We start from the raw sequence: 22,352 nt of genomic DNA, 5'->3' as shown, positions 1-22,352 counted from the left end.
AATGTATACATAACAATAAAACTTATTTTCTTCACTTTAACATTTAGAGAGCTAGATCAATTGGGGATTATCTCATTATGAAATTTAGTCAAAATCTCACTTCACTAAGACTTGTATTTGTGCTTATCTGCCTGTACACATTTTATTACAACTTTCAGGTTAAGATGCTGAGTAGAGCTTAGTGCTCCTCAGATGTAGGTAATGAAAAGAACTACAAGTTATAGGGAACAGGAAAAAGCAGTGTAGCAAGCTTATCCAGAAGTTTTTTCAGTCAAGCCTATTTCATTCTTGTGGTTCTCTAGCCATCAAGAATTCTGGACATACTTTCCATTCATCAGTATATGATGTTTCCATATATCATCAGCTTAACAAGCACACATTCTCTGCTGCCAACAGTACCAATTTGTCAACCAAGCAACAAATATTCCTTGGTAATCTGCTATCAGATAACAGTTTTCTCGTTGGCATTTTTATGAATTAAAGCTTTCAAGGCTTAAGTAAGACTTACTTTTTTTTTCTTTGACTGCTAATTCTAAAATAATTTATCATTGCATGTTAAAAATAATAAAGAACTTTTTATACATATTTCTCTACCATTTTTCAGTGTTTTGGTCACGTTTCAGATTTGTTTAGCATAATCCTGTACTACATATTAACAAATGTTTGGTGTGTCTAGTTCATCTCTCTCACTATGAAGATGGCTACACAGTGAGTACAAAGTTTTATTTTCATTCACAACACAAATTTTACTATTGAAAAAAAAAATAAAAGCTATAGGTATTTAGTTTGCTAAACAACCTCCTTGTTATAGTGATCAAGTTTATTTGATGCATTACTAAGCCTTGGACAATGCATCATCATAACTAATATAATGTTCAAAGGCACTTATTAGTTTAAAATTTAGGTCAATCAAATAAGATAATGTGATCTAAACTGTTTTCTGGGTACCAGCTATCAGCAATGCACCCCTATGATATACAAGTCTTCATTGCCAAGTCACTCTGCCAAACAGTGTGTACACCTTTCTTGCAGTGGTAGTACTTTACTGTACTTCAATCACTTCAGGAGTCTGGATATGTCAGCCCAAGGCCAAGGAGATCAAGTTTGTGTCCAAGGTTACTTAGGTAATTCTCTGAGAACAATAGGTGAGTTGAATTCTAGTGTACCAGTCAAATATCTTTTAGCAAAATGAAAAAAAAAAAAAAATTTATAACATAAAAAATCTATTATAAAAACACAATGTCTAGAGTTTTAGAGTACTCGTTTCTGACCATCTGATCATAGGTCAGATAGTGTTAAGCTCAACTGTTTCTATGGTCAATGGTTAACCATGGGTTGTTTGGCCAGCAAATTTTCAGATATTGCTCTAGTTTAAGGTTTATAAGATACATTTTCTTCTAAAGGGAATCAATTAGGACCAAAATGTAAACTTGTATAAAGTGGTGTACTTAATCACACAAGAGCTGCTTCACATTTACTGTAAGAATGTTTGAATAGTGCATACATTTTCATAATAACTTACCCTTTGATTTGTAAGGTTGACAATTTATTAAATATATATTTTTGTTTTTAGAAAGTATACTGTATTATATAAAAAGAGCATGCATTGTCCTATAATTATATACCAAAATGTAACAATTTCTGATTACAAACAAAAATGTTATTGAAGTTTAATCATAACAGGGTGGAATTGAAGCATTAACAATTCTGTCAGAATGTGGAAAATAATTAAGGAGAAAAATTTATACACATGGGCAAGGGCAATTACTGTTTCCTTTTTTTAAAAAATATATTATTGACATTTTTCTTTCAATTTGTAAATTTGCTTCAACATTTCAGGTTGTTTTTTTTAAAGACAGACACTACATGTTGCTGATCTGTGGGTTAGTGGCTCAATCATTGTGCACTGATTCTCCACTGATGCCTTGATTGCCATAAGTTTATCTACTGATCTACAGATCAAGGTAATAAATATTTTTCTACTCTATAACCCAAGAGCTTCTTCTTTAGGATACATTGTTTTTACACTATGCGCCTAATTCTGTTGTATGTTTTAGGACCTTTTTCAAGTTTTTTATTTATTTGTTTGCATTAGATTTAAATTTTTTAAATTAATTATTTGAAAAAAATATTTAGTTGCACTATTTTATCAATACTGCATTATATGGTAATGCATTTAGATGTGATATATATCTGTTAAACAGTGAGTTTTTCTCAAATCAACTAGGGACTAAATGGTCTATTAAACATGAGGTCAAGGAAAAAGGATGAACATTTCAAGGCTGCAGGAGGAACATTAAACATCTCTCTCACTGTGAAAAGATTCTACCAATCTACAAATGATCAACATGTTTTATCTAAAGTTCATCTGCCATTTCTTCAAATGGAGCCATAGTCAGAATAAGGTAAGAAATATTCTTATACTTCACAGCATTTATTTTTTTGTAAAGTGATGATCCTGCATTAGTTGTATGTTGTTTGTGCATGTTACTTTAAATATCCTGCATTAGTTGTATGTTGTTTGTGCATGTTACTTTAAATATCCTGCATTAGTTGTATGTTGTATATGTATGCATGGTTCCTGTATTTGTTTTGTATATTATGATGTCAGTAATTACTTCACAAACACATAACAACTTCACACACAACTTGTAAGTTCACCTGTCTAGTTAAAGAAATTTGTATTGTATTTGTTTTAGTAGTGTCTAGTTATGAAAGTAAATTGAATTTTCATTTGTTAAACTTAGTGATATACCATTTTAATTTCAGTTAAAATATGTGGATGTTCCTATTAAATTTTTCAGAAAAACTGAATTGCTCTGAAATAATTCCAACTGTATAAATGTAAATATATTTCAACAAATAATGGAATTGGATTCTTTGTCATTTGGATTAATTCAATAGTAATGTATTCTAAATATGGAATTCAAACACAAAAATGAAAAGTTGTGAATCACCATCAACTTTCACTTTGCCACTTGGAGATTGGGATGATTCAAGTTACTGGAGATTGGGATGATTCAAGTTACTATTGTAGCAACTATGTGTTAATGTGCATGGTCTTTACACCCCAGTACTTAATTGGACAAAAAAAAAAGGATCTACAATTCACAGTGATATGATGTACTATTGCATAAACAAGTTGACTTGACTTCATGTAGATCTTAAACTAAATAAACTGTTTCAATTCTTCAGTGTGTGATAGTGTGACAAAAAACATTCATGGTTTCTTGTGATTATGTGCAATATAATGACATATTAAGTTGACTTGAATACTCTTAAACTGTTTCATTTCTAAGGTGTGGAAAAATGTGCATTATATTTTCATGTTGGGAGTTAATGTGAAAAAAAAAATCTACTATTCCATGTGATATGATATACAATTGCATGCAAAAAATCCTAACCCTAACACATTCAATGAACAATCAGTATGAACGTTTCCACCAAAGGAAATGTTGCCACTCATGATGCATCTATTTATTTGGCTCCAGATATTCAACTGATGCATATTCGCAAAACAAATGTAAAAAAAAAAAGATTTAATCCATTACATGTATATAATTGTGCAGGAACATTTGGGATTGTCATTTGTATCACACTCATCTCTCATTCATTGAGACTCTACACTTAATCTGGTGATCTAAATGTATTTGCAATTCACAGTGAAATCATTCTTTGAGTGCTTAAAAAAGAAATTCATACGGATGTATAACTGTGTTAGACGTCTTCATTTATATTCCGACTGAACGTTTGTAACAATAATTAAGTCATACTCAAGGAACATATGAACGTGTCCATCAAAGGAAATATCGCCGCTCGTGATGCAACGTACACTAATCAACATTTGTACTTGCAGACCAACTAAATAGTTGCGGAGAAAACACATTTAATTGATGACTTTACTATGTTTAGCTTAGGACTTTTCAAAAGCGAAGACTGGACTCTTTAGCCATCTTCGTGTTCATAGGAATGATTAATGGAGGACTTTTAAAATCGAAGACTGGACTCCTTAGCCATCTTCGTGTTTATAGGAATGATTAATGGAGGAATTTTAAAAGCGAAGACTGGACTCCTTAGCCATCTTCGTGTTTATAGGAATGATTAATGGAGGAATTTTAAAAGCGAAGACTGGACTCCTTAGCCATCTTCGTGTTCATAGGAATGATTAACGTAGGAATTTTAAAAGTGAAGACTGGGCTCTTTAGCCATCTTCATGTTAAAAGGATGTAGTTGAGGACTTTTTCAAAGAAGATCGGTCTCGGTGGCCATCTTTGTACTTGTAGGAAAGGATATTGTATTATGTTTTAAACATGAGGATTTTTAGCTGAGGACTAGATGTATTAATAGTCATCAATTGAATTGTTGATCCAAGACAAAATAGTTGGTTATGTCTGTGTGCATTTGTAGACAACCCAGCAGTGCACATCCTTTTTCTTGTTTTGCTTTTTTCACGTGCTACAATGCCTTGGACAAAGCATCATCATAACTTGGAGTGTTTAAAGGCATTATAAAAATATCATAGAAGAATGAGTTTGTGAAATAACCGGTTATTTCAGTTCAGTTGAATAATAGTTGGGACATAATTAGTTGAGTGCAAGCTTTGAGGCTGATTCAACTCACTCGACATTAGTTGAGTGCGAAGTTTGTGAGGCTGATTCAGCCCTCAAACCGGATGCTTGTAGACCACCTTCAATAGCTTGAACACGACGTCATCAAAAATTTTGTTACAGTCAGTTCATCAAAATGAAGTTGTCGGTCGACAAGCTCAAAACAGGAGTCAGCCGAAAATGCAAGCCTGAAACTTTTTATTGGGCTCCAGCTATTCAACTGATGCACGTTTGCAAAACAAATGTTAAAAAAAAAAAGGATGAAAATAGAAGCCATCAGATGTATATGATTGTGCAGGAACAGTTGGGATTTGTGTCATTTGTATCACGCTCATCTCTCATCCACTGAGACATTGTGAAGCGATGTAACCAGTGATGTTTCGACACATTTCTATTTAATTGTGATGAGGATATCTACAAACGTTTGTGTACAAATGTGTGATAATTCGCAGATTTTTCATCTCTGCACTTAATGTGGTGATCAAAATGTATTTGCAATTCCCAGTGAAATCATTCTTTGAGTGCTTAAAAAAGAAATTCATAAGGATGTATAACTGTGTTAGACGTCTTCATTTATATTCCGACTGAACGTTTGTAACAATAATTAAGTCACACTCAAGGAACATAAGAACCTGTCCATCAAAGGAAATATCGCCGCTCGTGATGCAACGCACACTAATCAACATTTGTACTTGCAGACCAACTAAATAGTTGCGGAGAAAACACATATAATTGATGACTTTACTATGTTTAGCTTAGGACTTTTCAAAAGCGAAGACTGGACTCTTTAGCCATCTTCGTGTTCATAGGAATGATTAATGGAGGACTTTTAAAATCGAAGACTGGACTCCTTAGCCATCTTCGTGTTTATAGGAATGATTAATGGAGGAATTTTAAAAGCGAAGACTGGACTCCTTAGCCATCTTCGTGTTTATAGGAATGATTAATGGAGGAATTTTAAAAGCGAAGACTGGACTCCTTAGCCATCTTCGTGTTCATAGGAATGATTAACGTAGGAATTTTAAAAGTGAAGACTGGGCTCTTTAGCCATCTTCATGTTAAAAGGATGTAGTTGAGGACTTTTTCAAAGAAGATCGGTCTCGGTGGCCATCTTTGTACTTGTAGGAAAGGATATTGTATTATGTTTTAAACATGAGGATTTTTAGCTGAGGACTAGATGTATTAATAGTCATCAATTGAATTGTTGATCCAAGACAAAATAGTTGGTTATGTCTGTGTGCATTTGTAGACAACCCAGCAGTGCACATCCTTTTTCTTGTTTTGCTTTTTTCACGTGCTACAATGCCTTGGACAAAGCATCATCATAACTTGGAGTGTTTAAAGGCATTATAAAAATATCATAGAAGAATGAGTTTGTGAAATAACCGGTTATTTCAGTTCAGTTGAATAATAGTTGGGACATAATTAGTTGAGTGCAAGCTTTGAGGCTGATTCAACTCACTCGACATTAGTTGAGTGCGAAGTTTGTGAGGCTGCTTCAGCCCTCAAACCGGATGCTTGTAGACCACCTTCAATAGCTTGAACACGACGTCATCAAAAATATTGTTACAGTCAGTTCATCAAAATGAAGTTGTCGGTCGACAAGCTCAAAACAGGAGTCAGCCGAAAATGCAAGCCTGAAACTTTTTATTGGGCTCCAGCTATTCAACTGATGCACGTTTGCAAAACAAATGTTAAAAAAAAAGGATGAAAATAGAAGCCATCAGATGTATATGATTGTGCAGGAACAGTTGGGATTTTTGTCGTTTGTATCACGCTCATCTCTCATCCACTGAGACATTGTGAAGCGATGTAACCAGTGATGTTTCGACACATTTCTATTTAATTGTGATGAGGATATCTACAAACGTTTGTGTACAAATGTGTGATAATTCGCAGATTTTTCATCTCTGCACTTAATGTGGTGATCAAAATGTATTTGCGATTCCCAGTGAAATCATTCTTTGAGTGCTTAAAAAAGAAATTCATAAGGATGTATAACTGTGTTAGACGTCTTCATTTATATTCCGATGGAAGGTTTGTAACAATAATTAAGTCACACTCAAGGAACATAAGAACCTGTCCATCAAAGGAAATATCGCCGCTCGTGATGCAACGCACACTAATCAACATTTGTACTTGCAGACCAACTAAATAGTTGCGGAGAAAACACATTTAATTGATGACTTTACTATGTTTAGCTTAGGACTTTTCAAAAGCGAAGACTGGACTCTTTAGCCATCTTCGTGTTCATAGGAATGATTAATGGAGGACTTTTAAAATCGAAGACTGAACTCCTTAGCCATCTTCGTGTTTATAGGAATGATTAATGGAGGAATTTTAAAAGCGAAGACTGGACTCCTTAGCCATCTTCGTGTTCATAGGAATGATTAACGTAGGAATTTTAAAAGTGAAGACTGGGCTCTTTAGCCATCTTCATGTTAAAAGGATGTAGTTGAGGACTTTTTCAAAGAAGATCGGTCTCGGTGGCCATCTTTGTACTTATAGGAAAGGATATTGTATTATGTTTTAAACATGAGGATTTTTAGCTGAGGACTAGATGTATTAATAGTCATCAATTGAATTGTTGATCCAAGACAAAATAGTTGGTTATGTCTGTGTGCATTTGTAGACAACCCAGCAGTGCACATCCTTTTTCTTGTTTTGCTTTTTTCACGTGCTACAATGCCTTGGACAAAGCATCATCATAACTTGGAATGTTTAAAGGCATTATAAAAATATCATAGAAGAATGAGTTTGTGAAATAACCGGTTATTTCAGTTCAGTTGAATAATAGTTGGGACATAATTAGTTGAGTGCAAGCTTTGAGGCTGATTCAACTCACTCGACATTAGTTGAGTGCGAAGTTTGTGAGGCTGCTTCAGCCCTCAAACCGGATGCTTGTAGACCACCTTCAATAGCTTGAACACGACGTCATCAAAAATATTGTTACAGTCAGTTCATCAAAATGAAGTTGTCGGTCGACAAGCTCAAAACAGGAGTCAGCCGAAAATGCAAGCCTGAAACTTTTTATTGGGCTCCAGCTATTCAACTGATGCACGTTTGCAAAACAAATGTTAAAAAAAAAGGATGAAAATAGAAGCCATCAGATGTATATGATTGTGCAGGAACAGTTGGGATTTTTGTCGTTTGTATCACGCTCATCTCTCATCCACTGAGACATTGTGAAGCGATGTAACCAGTGATGTTTCGACACATTTCTATTTAATTGTGATGAGGATATCTACAAACGTTTGTGTACAAATGTGTGATAATTCGCAGATTTTTCATCTCTGCACTTAATGTGGTGATCAAAATGTATTTGCGATTCCCAGTGAAATCATTCTTTGAGTGCTTAAAAAAGAAATTCATAAGGATGTATAACTGTGTTAGACGTCTTCATTTATATTCCGATGGAAGGTTTGTAACAATAATTAAGTCACACTCAAGGAACATAAGAACCTGTCCATCAAAGGAAATATCGCCGCTCGTGATGCAACGCACACTAATCAACATTTGTACTTGCAGACCAACTAAATAGTTGCGGAGAAAACACATTTAATTGATGACTTTACTATGTTTAGCTTAGGACTTTTCAAAAGCGAAGACTGGACTCTTTAGCCATCTTCGTGTTCATAGGAATGATTAATGGAGGACTTTTAAAATCGAAGACTGAACTCCTTAGCCATCTTCGTGTTTATAGGAATGATTAATGGAGGAATTTTAAAAGCGAAGACTGGACTCCTTAGCCATCTTCGTGTTCATAGGAATGATTAACGTAGGAATTTTAAAAGTGAAGACTGGGCTCTTTAGCCATCTTCATGTTAAAAGGATGTAGTTGAGGACTTTTTCAAAGAAGATCGGTCTCGGTGGCCATCTTTGTACTTATAGGAAAGGATATTGTATTATGTTTTAAACATGAGGATTTTTAGCTGAGGACTAGATGTATTAATAGTCATCAATTGAATTGTTGATCCAAGACAAAATAGTTGGTTATGTCTGTGTGCATTTGTAGACAACCCAGCAGTGCACATCCTTTTTCTTGTTTTGCTTTTTTCACGTGCTACAATGCCTTGGACAAAGCATCATCATAACTTGGAATGTTTAAAGGCATTATAAAAATATCATAGAAGAATGAGTTTGTGAAATAACCGGTTATTTCAGTTCAGTTGAATAATAGTTGGGACATAATTAGTTGAGTGCAAGCTTTGAGGCTGATTCAACTCACTCGACATTAGTTGAGTGCGAAGTTTGTGAGGCTGCTTCAGCCCTCAAACCGGATGCTTGTAGACCACCTTCAATAGCTTGAACACGACGTCATCAAAAATATTGTTACAGTCAGTTCATCAAAATGAAGTTGTCGGTCGACAAGCTCAAAACAGGAGTCAGCCGAAAATGCAAGCCTGAAACTTTTTATTGGGCTCCAGCTATTCAACTGATGCACGTTTGCAAAACAAATGTTAAAAAAAAAGGATGAAAATAGAAGCCATCAGATGTATATGATTGTGCAGGAACAGTTGGGATTTTTGTCGTTTGTATCACGCTCATCTCTCATCCACTGAGACATTGTGAAGCGATGTAACCAGTGATGTTTCGACACATTTCTATTTAATTGTGATGAGGATATCTACAAACGTTTGTGTACAAATGTGTGATAATTCGCAGATTTTTCATCTCTGCACTTAATGTGGTGATCAAAATGTATTTGCGATTCCCAGTGAAATCATTCTTTGAGTGCTTAAAAAAGAAATTCATAAGGATGTATAACTGTGTTAGACGTCTTCATTTATATTCCGATGGAAGGTTTGTAACAATAATTAAGTCACACTCAAGGAACATAAGAACCTGTCCATCAAAGGAAATATCGCCGCTCGTGATGCAACGCACACTAATCAACATTTGTACTTGCAGACCAACTAAATAGTTGCGGAGAAAACACATTTAATTGATGACTTTACTATGTTTAGCTTAGGACTTTTCAAAAGCGAAGACTGGACTCTTTAGCCATCTTCGTGTTCATAGGAATGATTAATGGAGGACTTTTAAAATCGAAGACTGGACTCCTTAGCCATCTTCGTGTTTATAGGAATGATTAATGGAGGAATTTTAAAAGCGAAGACTGGACTCCTTAGCCATCTTCGTGTTCATAGGAATGATTAACGTAGGAATTTTAAAAGTGAAGACTGGGCTCTTTAGCCATCTTCATGTTAAAAGGATGTAGTTGAGGACTTTTTCAAAGAAGATCGGTCTCGGTGGCCATCTTTGTACTTATAGGAAAGGATATTGTATTATGTTTTAAACATGAGGATTTTTAGCTGAGGACTAGATGTATTAATAATCATCAATTGAATTGTTGATCCAAGACAAAATAGTTGGTTATGTCTGTGTGCATTTGTAGACAACCCAGCAGTGCACATCCTTTTTCTTGTTTTGCTTTTTTCACGTGCTACAATGCCTTGGACAAAGCATCATCATAACTTGGAATGTTTAAAGGCATTATAAAAATATCATAGAAGAATGAGTTTGTGAAATAACCGGTTATTTCAGTTCAGTTGAATAATAGTTGGGACATAATTAGTTGAGTGCAAGCTTTGAGGCTGATTCAACTCACTCGACATTAGTTGAGTGCGAAGTTTGTGAGGCTGATTCAGCCCTCAAACCGGATGCTTGTAGACCACCTTCAATAGCTTGAACACGACGTCATCACAAATTTTGTTACAGTCAGTTCATCAAAATGAAGTTGTCGGTCGACAAGCTCAAAACAGGAGTCAGCCGAAAATGCAAGCCTGAAACTTTTTATTGGGCTCCAGCTATTCAACTGATGCACGTTTGCAAAACAAATGTTAAAAAAAAAAAAGGATGAAAATAGAAGCCATCAGATGTATATGATTGTGCAGGAACAGTTGGGATTTGTGTCATTTGTATCACGCTCATCTCTCATCCACTGAGACATTGTGAAGCAATGTAACCAGTGATGTTTCGAAACATCTCTATTTAATTGTGATGAGGATATCTACAAACGTTTGTGTACAAATGTGTGATAATTCGCAGATTTTTCATCTCTGCACTTAATGTGGTGATCAAAATGTATTTGCAATTCCCAGTGAAATCCTTCTTTGAGTGCTTAAAAAAGAAATTCATAAGGATGTATTAGACGTGTGTTAGACGTCTTCATTTATATTGCGATGGAAGGTTTGTAACAATAATTAAGTCACACTCAAGGAACATATGAACGTGTACATCAAAGGAAATATCGCCGCTCTTGATGCAACGCACACTAATCAACATTTGCACTTGCAATTAAGTAGTTGTGGAGAAACATATTTAATTGATAAATTTACTGTCATTAGCTTAGGACTTTTCCTTTGTGGGTGGTGAGTCCTTAATGTTTGGCTGCACACTTGGTAGGTTTTTCCTATCTGAGCTTGAGTTATTGCCATAAATGAGATAAGTGAAATTAATGTTTTAGTTTTTTTGTTACTATAAATAACTGACATTTTTCTGGATGTAAAGACATGCTCCAATGTGATTCCCTTTTTTGTAATTCATCTAATTTTCTTTGTAAAATTTCTGTATCTTGAGTTGTTTTTATTGTTTTATATCTTATTCAATTGTCTGGAAACAATCTGACTTTTGTTCCTGAACTTATGCAATTTGGTAAATTATTTATGTACATTAAAAATAGTACTAAACCTAAGACTGAACCACATTTCCATCGACATGAATATTGATCATATAATTGACTTTTTTTTTTTTTATAATTATAAAGTTCCATTTCATTTTTTTTTTTTATAATTATAAAGTTCCATTTCAGATCTTTTAATTTTTCCAGTAATCCAACCACACAAAAACTTAATCTTCTATCAGCCTTCTCATGTTGCAGTGTTAACTTTTTATGTTCCTTTGTCTTCTTCATTGCTTATCTGAATTAGCTCTTGCTACTTTAGAAGTAAAATAACTGTTTTCTCTTACTTTATTTACAAATTCAAATTCATTCTTTAATAACATATAGCCTCCAATTAACTTTTAAAAAAATATTGTTAAAGGACTCTTTGGATTGCATCCAATTATCAATTCAAATGGAGAGTAGCCAGGAGTAGTTCTATCATCAATTCAGTAGTTATCATTGCCTTTGTAAGTGACCTCTAGCGTTTTCACTCTGAAGCCGCATGCAACCATGTGCTCTCTTCTGTGTCTTATAAATAGAGAGACTTCTTTTGGTCTGACAGTTATGCTGGGCAGGGCATGTATTCCATATGGGTGATGAACGTATGCCAAAAGCAGTCTTTTTTGGTGAGGTGAAAGATGAACATGGTAACAGTGAATATTTCCAATAATCAGGGGACAAACATTTTTCATCACCATAGCTGTGATTCTTTCTGTTATCCATGGGCAGTCAATAAATGCTATTGGACATGATATCTTGTTGTTTTGCCAGCATAATTTTCTTACTGTTACCCATCATATTTTCTTAGTTTTACCTGTCATATTTCCTTAGTTTTACATGTCATATTATCCTAGTTATACCTGTTATATTTTCTTAGTTATACCTGTCATAGTATCTTGTTTTAACATGTTTATCATTAGTGACTGTGGTATATTTCACTAGTACACCATTAACATATGCTGGAAAAAATTCCAGTTTTACTTCAATATTATATACTGTAGGTTGGAACTTCATTTGTATTAACATTATTGCTTTGTTACCTATTCTGATTTCCAATTCCTTATCTATTTCTTGGTACATTATATTTTTGGAGAATTAGATTCTTGTCTTTAATGTTGATAATAAATTTCTCTTTGGTGATCTAGATTCCAATAATATTGCTTTTAACAGGATGCATTTCTTTCTTTGTTCTCTCTATTAATGAGTTAATAACACTCAAAGTCTTGCCTCTTAGTTTACATATGAATATATTAGAACAAGTATCTTCATTGTAATTGCAAGTTTTACAGATAGTCTGAAAATAACTTCAGTATTTCATCAGTTTCTTTAAGGTCCCTCATTTTTTGCCTATAAATATTCTCTTTATGCTCACGCTTGGTAGTTTCTGTTTTGTCTCCCTTGTTTTGAATTGCAGCTTTTATTTTTCAGTTGTTTTTTTTTTTAATTTCTGATTCTTTGTTTGGTTTTGCTTCCTTTTAATTTCTTTCAGCATCTAGTTGCATTTCTCTCTTCTCTTTGTGCTTTGTAAATATTCTCTATATGTTCACGCTTGGTAGTTTCTGTTTTGTCTCCCTTGTTTGGAATTGCAGCTTTTATTTTTCAGTTGTTTTTTTTTTTTAAATTTCTGATTCTTTGTCTGGTTTTGCTTCCTTTTAATTTCTTTCAGCATCTAGTTGCATTTCTCTCTTCTCTTTGTGCTCTCGCCAACTCTTTCAATATCAACTTGATTTTCTTTCCTTTCCATTTATGTCAGAACATCTTTCTTTTCTTCATCTTTAAGACCAAACGATTCAGCAACTTTCTTTAGTTCAGTATATCCATCCATGTATCTATTAATACTTATCAAAAGTACAATCGCATTCTATACTTTTTTATAGATAATAATGATATCTAATATCTTTTATAGTTTACAATCACTGACAATATTATCAAGCCAATACTGTTGTGATTAACATAACACACTAAATTGTCAACAATCTATTAATCAATGTCATAATCAATTATTATGTTTTTACAATATATTATTTGGTCATATAGAAAGAGAAAACAAAATTAATAAAATATTATAATGTAAAAAAAAAATGTAACAAAGTTTATACCAAAATGTTACAATTATATAAATGATGATATGATGATGACTCAGTGCACTGAAAACTTTGATTAAATTGAGGAGGATTCGAGCAACACATTGACCTCACTCTCTTACCCTAAAGCACATCCTGTTCCAAAAGCAAGATTTGGTCAATATATAAAAACAAACAAGCACAGCAGGAAAAAAAGACAGAAAATTTTCAAGAAATACTACATATACTAACAAATATAAATAAAAATGACTTAAAGACCCCAAGAAATTGTGCACAATATTAATACAATGTAAACATTAAAATAAACAATAGTCTAAACACAAAAATCTACTAGTGTTAAATCTGCAACCTCTAAAACCTTATGTTCTGATCATATATATATATTTTTTTACACATTGTAAAAAGACAAAATTTAACAAGGACACAATATCAGTGATACCAAATTTTGACAAGAACAATACTGTCAACAACTTTCTAAATATAGAACATAAAAAATAAAAATGAATATCAAAATTATCAGTAAAATATTTCAATACTGATTATCTTCCTGTAATGTCATTGAATACTAGCACTGATATAGCTCATCACTTTGAAGAGTGCTTCTTAATCTTTTCACTGTCCAACTTCAATAGAATGTATATATAAATATATATACTTTTACTGCACAAAATTACTGACTTTTACTTGAGATGTATAATATACATCAGCACAAAATTACTGCCTGTGTCCAAATTTACAATTACTGTCCAACTTCAATACAATTATATATACTTGTACTGCACAAAATTACTATTATTTGATGAGATATATAATATACACAAATGTACTGTCTGCCTGTGACAAAATTTACAATTACAGTTCAACTTCAATGCAATATATATATTTGTACTGCACAAAATTACTGACTATTACTTGATGAGATATATAATATACATTTGCATAAAAATATTGTCTGCCGGTGTCAAAATTTATAATCACTGTCCAACTTCAATATACTATTTACTAATTAATTGTTGGTGCACCTGAAGTGTCTGGTCGATTTTTGGGGCACCTTTTTCATCCTTCAACTGTCTACGAGTGTTTACATACTATTTACTAATGAGATATATAATATACACAAATTTACTGTCTGCCTTTGTCAAAATTTACAATTACAGTTCAACTTCAATGCAATATATATACTTGTACTGCACAAAATTACTGACTATTACTTGAGATATATAATATACATTGGCATAAAAATATTGTCTGCCTGTGTCAAAATTTACAAGCACCTGAAGTGTCTGGTCGATTTTTGGGGCACCTTTTTCATCCTTCAACTGTCTACGAGTGTTTACATACTATTTACTAATGAGATATATAATATACACAAATTTACTGTCTGCCTGTGTCAAAATTTACAATTACAGTTCAACTTCAATGCAATATATATACTTGTACTGCACAAAATTACTGACTATTACTTGATGTGATATATAATATACATTGGCATAAAAATATTGTCTGCCTGTGTCAAAATTTACAATCACTGTCCAACTTCAATATACTATTTACTAATTAATTGTTGGTGCACCTGAAGTGTCTGGTCGATTTTTGGGGCACCTTTTTCGTCCTTCAACTGTCTACGAGTGTTTACATACTATTTACTAATGAGATATAAAATATACACAAATTTACTGTCTGCCTGTGTCAAAATTTACAATTACAGTTCAACTTCAATGCAATATATATACTTGTACTGCACAAAATTACTGACTATTACTTGATGTGATATATAATATACATTGGCATAAAAATATTGTCTGCCTGTGTCAAAATTTACAATCACTGTCCAACTTCAATATACTATTTACTAATTAATTGTTGGTGCACCTGAAGTGTCTAGTCGATTTTTGGGGCACCTTTTTCATCCTTCAACTGTCTACGAGTGTTTACATACTATTTACTAATGAGATATAAAATATACACAAATTTACTGTCTATGGTGTCAAAATTTACAATTACTGTTCAACTTCAATGCAATATATATACTTGTACTGCACAAAATTACTGACTATTACTTGATGAGATATATAATATACATTGGCATAAAAATATTGTCTGCCTGTGTCAAAATTACACTGTCCAACTTCAATATACTATTTTCTAATTAATTGTTGGTGCACCTGAAGTGTCTGGTCGATTTTTGGGGCACCTTTTTCATCCTTCAACTGTCTACGAGTGTTTACATACTATTTACTAATGAGATATATAATATACACAAATTTACTGTCTGCCTGTGTCAAAATTTACAATTACAGTTCAACTTCAATGCAATATATATACTTGTACTGCACAAAATTACTGACTATTACTTGATGAGATATATAATATACATTGGCATAAAAATATTGTCTGCCTGTGTCAAAATTTACACTGTCCAACTTCAATATACTATTTTCTAATTAATTGTTGGTGCACCTGAAGTGTCTGGTCGATTTTTGGGGCACCTTTTTCATCCTTCAACTGTCTACGAGTGTTTACATACTATTTACTAATGAGATATAAAATATACACAAATTTACTGTCTGCCTGTGTCAAAATTTACAATTACAGTTCAACTTCAATGCAATATATATACTTGTACTGCACAAAATTACTGACTATTACTTGATGAGATATGTAATATACATTGGCATAAAAATATTGTCTGCCTGTGTCAAAATTTACAATCACTGTCCAACTTCAATATACTATTTACTTATTAATTGTTGGTGCATCTGAAGTGTCTAGTCGATTTTTGGGGCACCTTTTTCATCCTTCAACTGTCTACGAGTGTTTGATTTGTGATAGGGCAAAGCAATTGTGAATATATAATATTAAAAATAGATTTTTATTAATTTATGTAAATGTTTACTATTTTCACCATCTGAGCTGTGAATGAATCTTGTTTTTAATGACCCAACTGTATAAAACTTAGCTCTTGAGCTATGAAGGGGGAATAACCCTTGAGAGATTATGGGCATGACATAGCCTTAATTGTGCTGATGTGCCAAAAACAAAAAATATCAATACCTTCCAACTGTTGGGCACCTATATGGTCATCAATTGTTGGAATACTTCATCCCTCATACCAACTGCTGGGTACCTCAAGTGTGTCCTGTCAGCTATTGGGGCACCTCAAATATCCTTTTAACTGTTGAGGCACCTTAGGTATCGTATCTATTGTTGAAGCACTTCAAATGTCCTATCATTTGTTGGGGCATCTCATTTATCCTAACAACTGTTGGGCACTTCAATAATCTTATTTTTGGGCACTCCAAGTGTCCTATCAATTGTTAGGCACCTCATCGATCATACCAACTGTTGTCCACCTCAAGTTTGTCCAATCAGCTGTTGGGGCACCACAAGTGTTTCAACACTTTTTAGGCACCTCAAATGTCCTTATAACTGATGGGGCACCTCAATATCCTATCAATTGGTAGGGCACCTTAAGTATCCTATCAATTGGTAGAGCACCTCTAGTGTCCTATCAATTTGTAGGGCACCTCTTGTCCTATTGTTTGGTAGGGCACTTCAAGTATCCTATCAGTTGGTAAGGCACCTCTTTTTTCCTACCAACTGTTAGATAACCACAAGTCTCCTATTAACTGTTGGGGTACCTAAAGTATCCTATCATGGGGCATCTCATTCATCCTAACAACTCAATGGTCTTATTGTTGGGGCACTCTAAGTGTCCTATCAATTGTTGGGCACCTCATCCATCATACCAACTGTTCACCTCATGTTTGTCCTATCAGTTGTTGGGGCACCACAAGTGTCCTAACAACTGCTTGTCCTTTTAACTTATGTGGCACCTCAAGTGTCCTATTAACTGTTGGGGCACATCAAGTATTCATTCAACTCTCTCTCTATATATATATATTATATTATATTATGTTAGTTTTGATTACCATTATAAATAAATAAATAAATATATATGATTATGGTTATTATATATTATATATAATCTGCAGTGTTTTTACAAATGTGTAGTCCTGCTTATTACTCCCAGAACCACTTTTTTTTTTTCAGTTTCATTAGCAACATATGAATTTATATATTTGAAATGTTTAATCACACTTCTTTTTACTGAAGTTTAATTTTTTGTTAACAGATATCAAGCTACAAAATAAAATTCCAATTTTTTAGGTTCTCGCCTATATCTGCAATTTATATCTATATATTAAGTTTTGTTACCTTGAACTCTTTCAAGTTTTTGTTACACAACTTTATATTTCAGATTCTTTTTGTTCTTCCTTAGGTTGAAATGTATCAGTTGTTTTTGTTGACAGATATCAAGGTACAGAAATAAGAATCTAATTTAGAGTTTTTGAAAGCTTGATTAGTCATAATATTTGCACTATTATTTCCAATATGTGCCAGAGTGTCTGCTAAATGTAACTAGTATGATTAAAAACATGGTCATTGCAAAGTCTAACATATGGACAAGTAGGATGCTTGGGGCTTGATTCAGTGAAAGAATGTTGGACAAGCAGAAGTGTTATGGAGTGTGTGTGTTTTTATGGTGACTTTGGTAAGAGGTAAGCGATTGGATGTGAATGATGCAAAAGTGGCATTGTCGTCACTGGGTCTTAGTTAGGGGAGACGACTCCAGAATGTAAGACTGAAAGGTTGTGTTATTGTAGTGAGTTAGATTGTAAGAAATTTTATTACTTAAGTCTACTACATTTATTTCATGTGATCACAAGTATTATAAATGTTATATTTAGTTTTGTTCACAAGGAAGTTGTTCAAGTTCTTATTAGCTAAGATATATTATGCCTTCAACAGTTTAGTTGCCTACCAGCAGTTTGGTGCTACAAGTCAACAACAGTCAGACTAAATTAAATAAAGCCATGTCTATTTCTACATGATTTTGTTGCTACTAACCTGGTGTTACTAACAACTAACTCGAAAAGGGAGAGGGGAATTATCTTATTCATGTACTATTTACATTAGATTTTTACCAAATTATTAAATTTTTACTACCCTTACTATTTTAACTGTGAATAGACCTTGATTTTAATGATTTAACTGTATAGAATTTAGCCCCTGTTATGTAGAGAGAGAGAGTAGTCCTTAAGGGACTGCAGGCACGACATGGCCTAAATTGTGCAGATGTGCATAAAATCAAAGAAATAAAACATTAACAAAATGTGTATTATAATTGTCACTTTTCCTCTACTTAGAATTTTTTTCTCTCCTAGATTTTCATAACTTTTTGTTGAAGTCATTTCAGTTCTCAATTATTTTGTGCACCAAGTTACAAGAAAAAATTTAAGCAAGAGAGGTCACTACACTAAGACTTTGTCTTCTCATAAGAAAGGATGGCTGCCTGGTCATGTGATATGTGCACTGGACTGTGTATGGTCATCTTGATGCTCATATCTTGCCTGATGACATTTATTCTGCTGAACATTTGGTCAAGGAAGTAGATTCTCTTCAGCTCTCAAGAAACATTCAAAACATGTCAAACATTCGACAAGAATATCAAGTGCAATGTACATGTAAGTAATGTTGAAACATCTGATCTCATTTATGCATTCTTGAGGACAATCTGCAGCCACTAAACCAGTTACATCAGATCTGGATAAAGTAGTCGCTTCCTCTTCATTAAGGCTAGAACAGAAAGATTTTATAACTCTTTTACTCCACTTTCTGTCAGTGTGTTTCATGGTCATTAGTCACATCACAAAGAGGTTTAGTTTATTAACCAGTGGTTGTGTATGACTGTGTCTTTGTATGTTTTGTGTGTGAATGTTGTTCCTGTTTGTATCTATATTGTCGTTGCTATAGTGGTAATCCTCCGGGTAATCATAATCAAACTAAATTTTCATTTGTTTGGATCTTATCTGGTGGGAATTTTAAACTTAGTAATCTGCTCTTAGCTTACTTTTTGATTTTTAAGTACATTCTAAAAGAAATACAATAGATAAGGATAGAAAAAGAAAAGCAAACAATAAAGAGATTTGCTGAAACAATATAAAGTGAAATAAAAATATATATAAAAAAAAAAGAATAAACCTGGAGATTTTGAAGGAAAGACTGCTGTTGCCAACTCAACAAAACCAATGAGTTTGTACTGCAAGCAAAAGAACTTAGTTGTGATTTCATTTTGCTAGAAATGCACAAACTTAATAGCATAATTTTCACTCTAAATATTAAAGCTTTCTGTATTCTGTACACCAGATACACTACATAGCTAGTTATTTATTGTTTTCTGGCATAACTGAAAATCTCCAATAAGTTCCTTTATTTGTTTGTTTGTTATTCTTTGCTGCTGTATTAGATGTCTTGGGTGTATTTTTTTTTTCTTAAAAGTTTATTCATAAAATACTAAGTTAAAACATAAAGTGAAACCTGCATCATCATAATAGTTTTGTTTAACATGAAAAGAAAAGCAACAAAAGAATTTTTTTTTCCTTTTCAAGGCAAAAGTTTTTCTTATTAATTTTTTTATTCTTATTTAGACCAACATGATGAAAAGGTAGGCAACATGAAGATGTAGACCAACATGATGAAGATGTAGACCAACATGAAGATGTAGACCAGCATGATGAAGATGTAGACCAACATGAAGATGAAATGTAAACCAAAAAATGGGTCAAGAGATGTATGGAATACAATGGTAAGCAATGCTGTGTATATCTCTTTATATTTTCTTCATACTAAACCCCTGAGTAAAGCTTTGCCAAGTTTTGTGTTTCACTGACTATAAAAATGTTTTTATCAAATTTTGTTCTCTTGTATTGACAGTGAACATCTTGAGAAGTAAAACAATTCCTAGAGGCAAAGACACAGACACACCGGATCTATTAGAGATTTTCCTTTTCTACCATCATTTAGAGACTTCCTTGTGCTCTAAGGGAACCTGTCATTATCTTTTGATTGCTAATTGGCATTGATGTTTTTACATTCCTACTGCGTCTGAAAGAAATTAACATTTCCCTAATGCTACTTCAAAACCAGACCTTCTCAAGACAATTTTAGTGACCAAGCTGCAATATGGGACTCAGTAGGAAACAATGAAGAATGCTCCTAACCTCACCTACTAGAGTGGCGACAAATACTTCTACACCCACAGTTATACATCCTGAACCCTGTAACCCAACCTCACAACATGGTTACATTACGGGAAGTGGTCGCAAGGTCAGAAAACCTAACAGATACAATGGATAGAACAATGAACAGGTACAAGTACTCAAGTGATGTACTTAGTGAGAACTATTTAGGTGGAATCACCATAATTGACTTGTATAAATCTTGTTCTATATTTAGGTATATCTTGACAATCAGTCCAGTCATTTGTTCATTTTTTTTTTAAATATTCCTTTTTTTTCCCTCAATCTTCTTGTTGTTTCAGTTACATTGTTTTTGTATTTTGAAGGAGGAAGGTGCTTTGGTATATTATCGTTTTTATTATTGTACCAGTATTAAGCAAACTTGTATATCTTTAATTATTCATTAATTCTAAAGCAGAACGTCACTTCCACCGGAAAATGTTGTAACAACTATACGTGTCTTCAGTTAACATTCAATACTCTGTACAGTCACAACGCCAAAGCCTTGCTAGATTATGCTTTTAATTCAATTTGTTATCTCCCCTGCTTTAGTGTGCTATCATATAATTTTTTGTGTCACATCCCTGCACAATTTTTTTACAGTATAAATAGCGACTTAATTTAGCTCTATTATAATATTGTTATATTATTATATTTAAAATAAAACTGTTAACATATTCTATGCTGTTATAATATAAATGTTTTGCTGTTACCATGAATACAGTTTTGAGTTTTTGTCTGATTTCTTAGAGGAGAAATTTTTCATAAATAATAATAATAAGGCTTATCTTCAAGTCCGAAGATTAGTGAGAAGTATGCAGTATTCCCCAGCTAGGACCTACATATTTTGCTATAAATAAAGAGTATAATAATATTTACTACTTGGTATTGTCAGTCTTCTCTAAAGCAATGAGTTTATCCCCTTAGTGTGTTTAAAATTTTCAAATACTAATTCACTTTGTATTATCTATTGGTGATCATGGGGTATCCACTTTGTCATCTCCATAGTCTCTGGTGTTAACACTCACTGTCCTGTTGGAGGTTACGGCTAAGATGTTATCTCTCTTTCTGATGGAACACATGTAAAACCAACAAAACAAACATTAGACCTAGACTTTATTAACAGGTAAATTTTTATAATTGTGAACTGGCGCTCCCAAAGCTACTTTTATGTATTTTAAATTTTATTTCTGTAGGCTAGTGCTAAGCTGTATACTTGTATTTCTGCCTATTATATGGGTTAGGGTGGAGTACTTAAAATAGAGCCTATGCTGTTTCCTGTACTGTTGACCAGTGGTCTCTGTGTCAGTTTTAATTATTCTGTACCTGGGACTGCCTGTAAGTTTCAGAATTTTTATATATTTTTAAAAATTTTACTATGTGTAAATCTACTTTATATTTTGAACAACTGTCAAAATAACTGGCAGTTTGTTTTCTAAAATGTGAAAGTTTGTTTTAAAAATTTGGCCAAGCCCTGCCCAGTGCTGTCATGATGGCCACTTCTAATGTTTATGTACTAGATTGTAACTGCTGCCTTAGTCATTGAAATTAAAGTCTCATTTTTGAATTTCTTCTTTATGTTTCTAGATTTCTTTTAGTTTGATAGTTAGTTTAGTTTAGTTGTCTGGTTGCTTAGATGACTCAAACCCAGAGGTGCACAGATACAACCCACCCAGTAGTGTTACAATCTGGAAACTGTAACTTCTTGTTATCCCAGGCTAGACATGACCTTAGGCCCCGCCAGGCTAACATATTCTCTTGAATCATTCCAGACAGCATTGTCCCTAACAATACATAATTACCTTGCTTTAGTTGTAGAATGAAAGATGAGCAAACAGTTAAAAGTTTCTATAGAATTCACTTGGAGGTGTGGTGGCTAAGTGGTAAAGTGCTTGGCTGCCAAACATGGGTC

The 22,352-nt window shown here is 33.3% G+C and overlaps 1 long non-coding RNA gene across 9 annotated transcripts; it reads left to right on the top strand.

Moving 5' to 3' along the window:
* The first annotated feature begins 153 nt into the window (after window positions 1-153).
* LOC129927198 (uncharacterized) lies at window positions 154-22,011 on the top strand. 9 transcript variants are annotated; one of them, XR_008778800.1, is made up of 9 exons: window positions 154-431; window positions 624-708; window positions 952-1,145; window positions 1,840-1,964; window positions 2,228-2,405; window positions 17,641-17,679; window positions 18,610-18,886; window positions 19,850-20,007; window positions 20,136-22,011. It is a non-coding gene; the product is annotated as an uncharacterized LOC129927198 (long non-coding RNA). The 9 variants fall into 9 exon arrangements; XR_008778799.1 differs by having other exon boundaries at window positions 605-708; XR_008778796.1 differs by having other exon boundaries at window positions 154-497.
* Window positions 22,012-22,352: the final 341 nt, after the last annotated feature.

The sequence above is a fragment of the Biomphalaria glabrata genome, chromosome 7 (assembly GCF_947242115.1).
Source record: "Biomphalaria glabrata chromosome 7, xgBioGlab47.1, whole genome shotgun sequence".
Taxonomy (NCBI): Eukaryota; Metazoa; Mollusca; class Gastropoda; family Planorbidae; genus Biomphalaria; species Biomphalaria glabrata.
The sequence above is the reverse complement of the archived record's forward strand: the minus strand, read 5'-3'. Positions and strand labels throughout refer to the sequence as shown.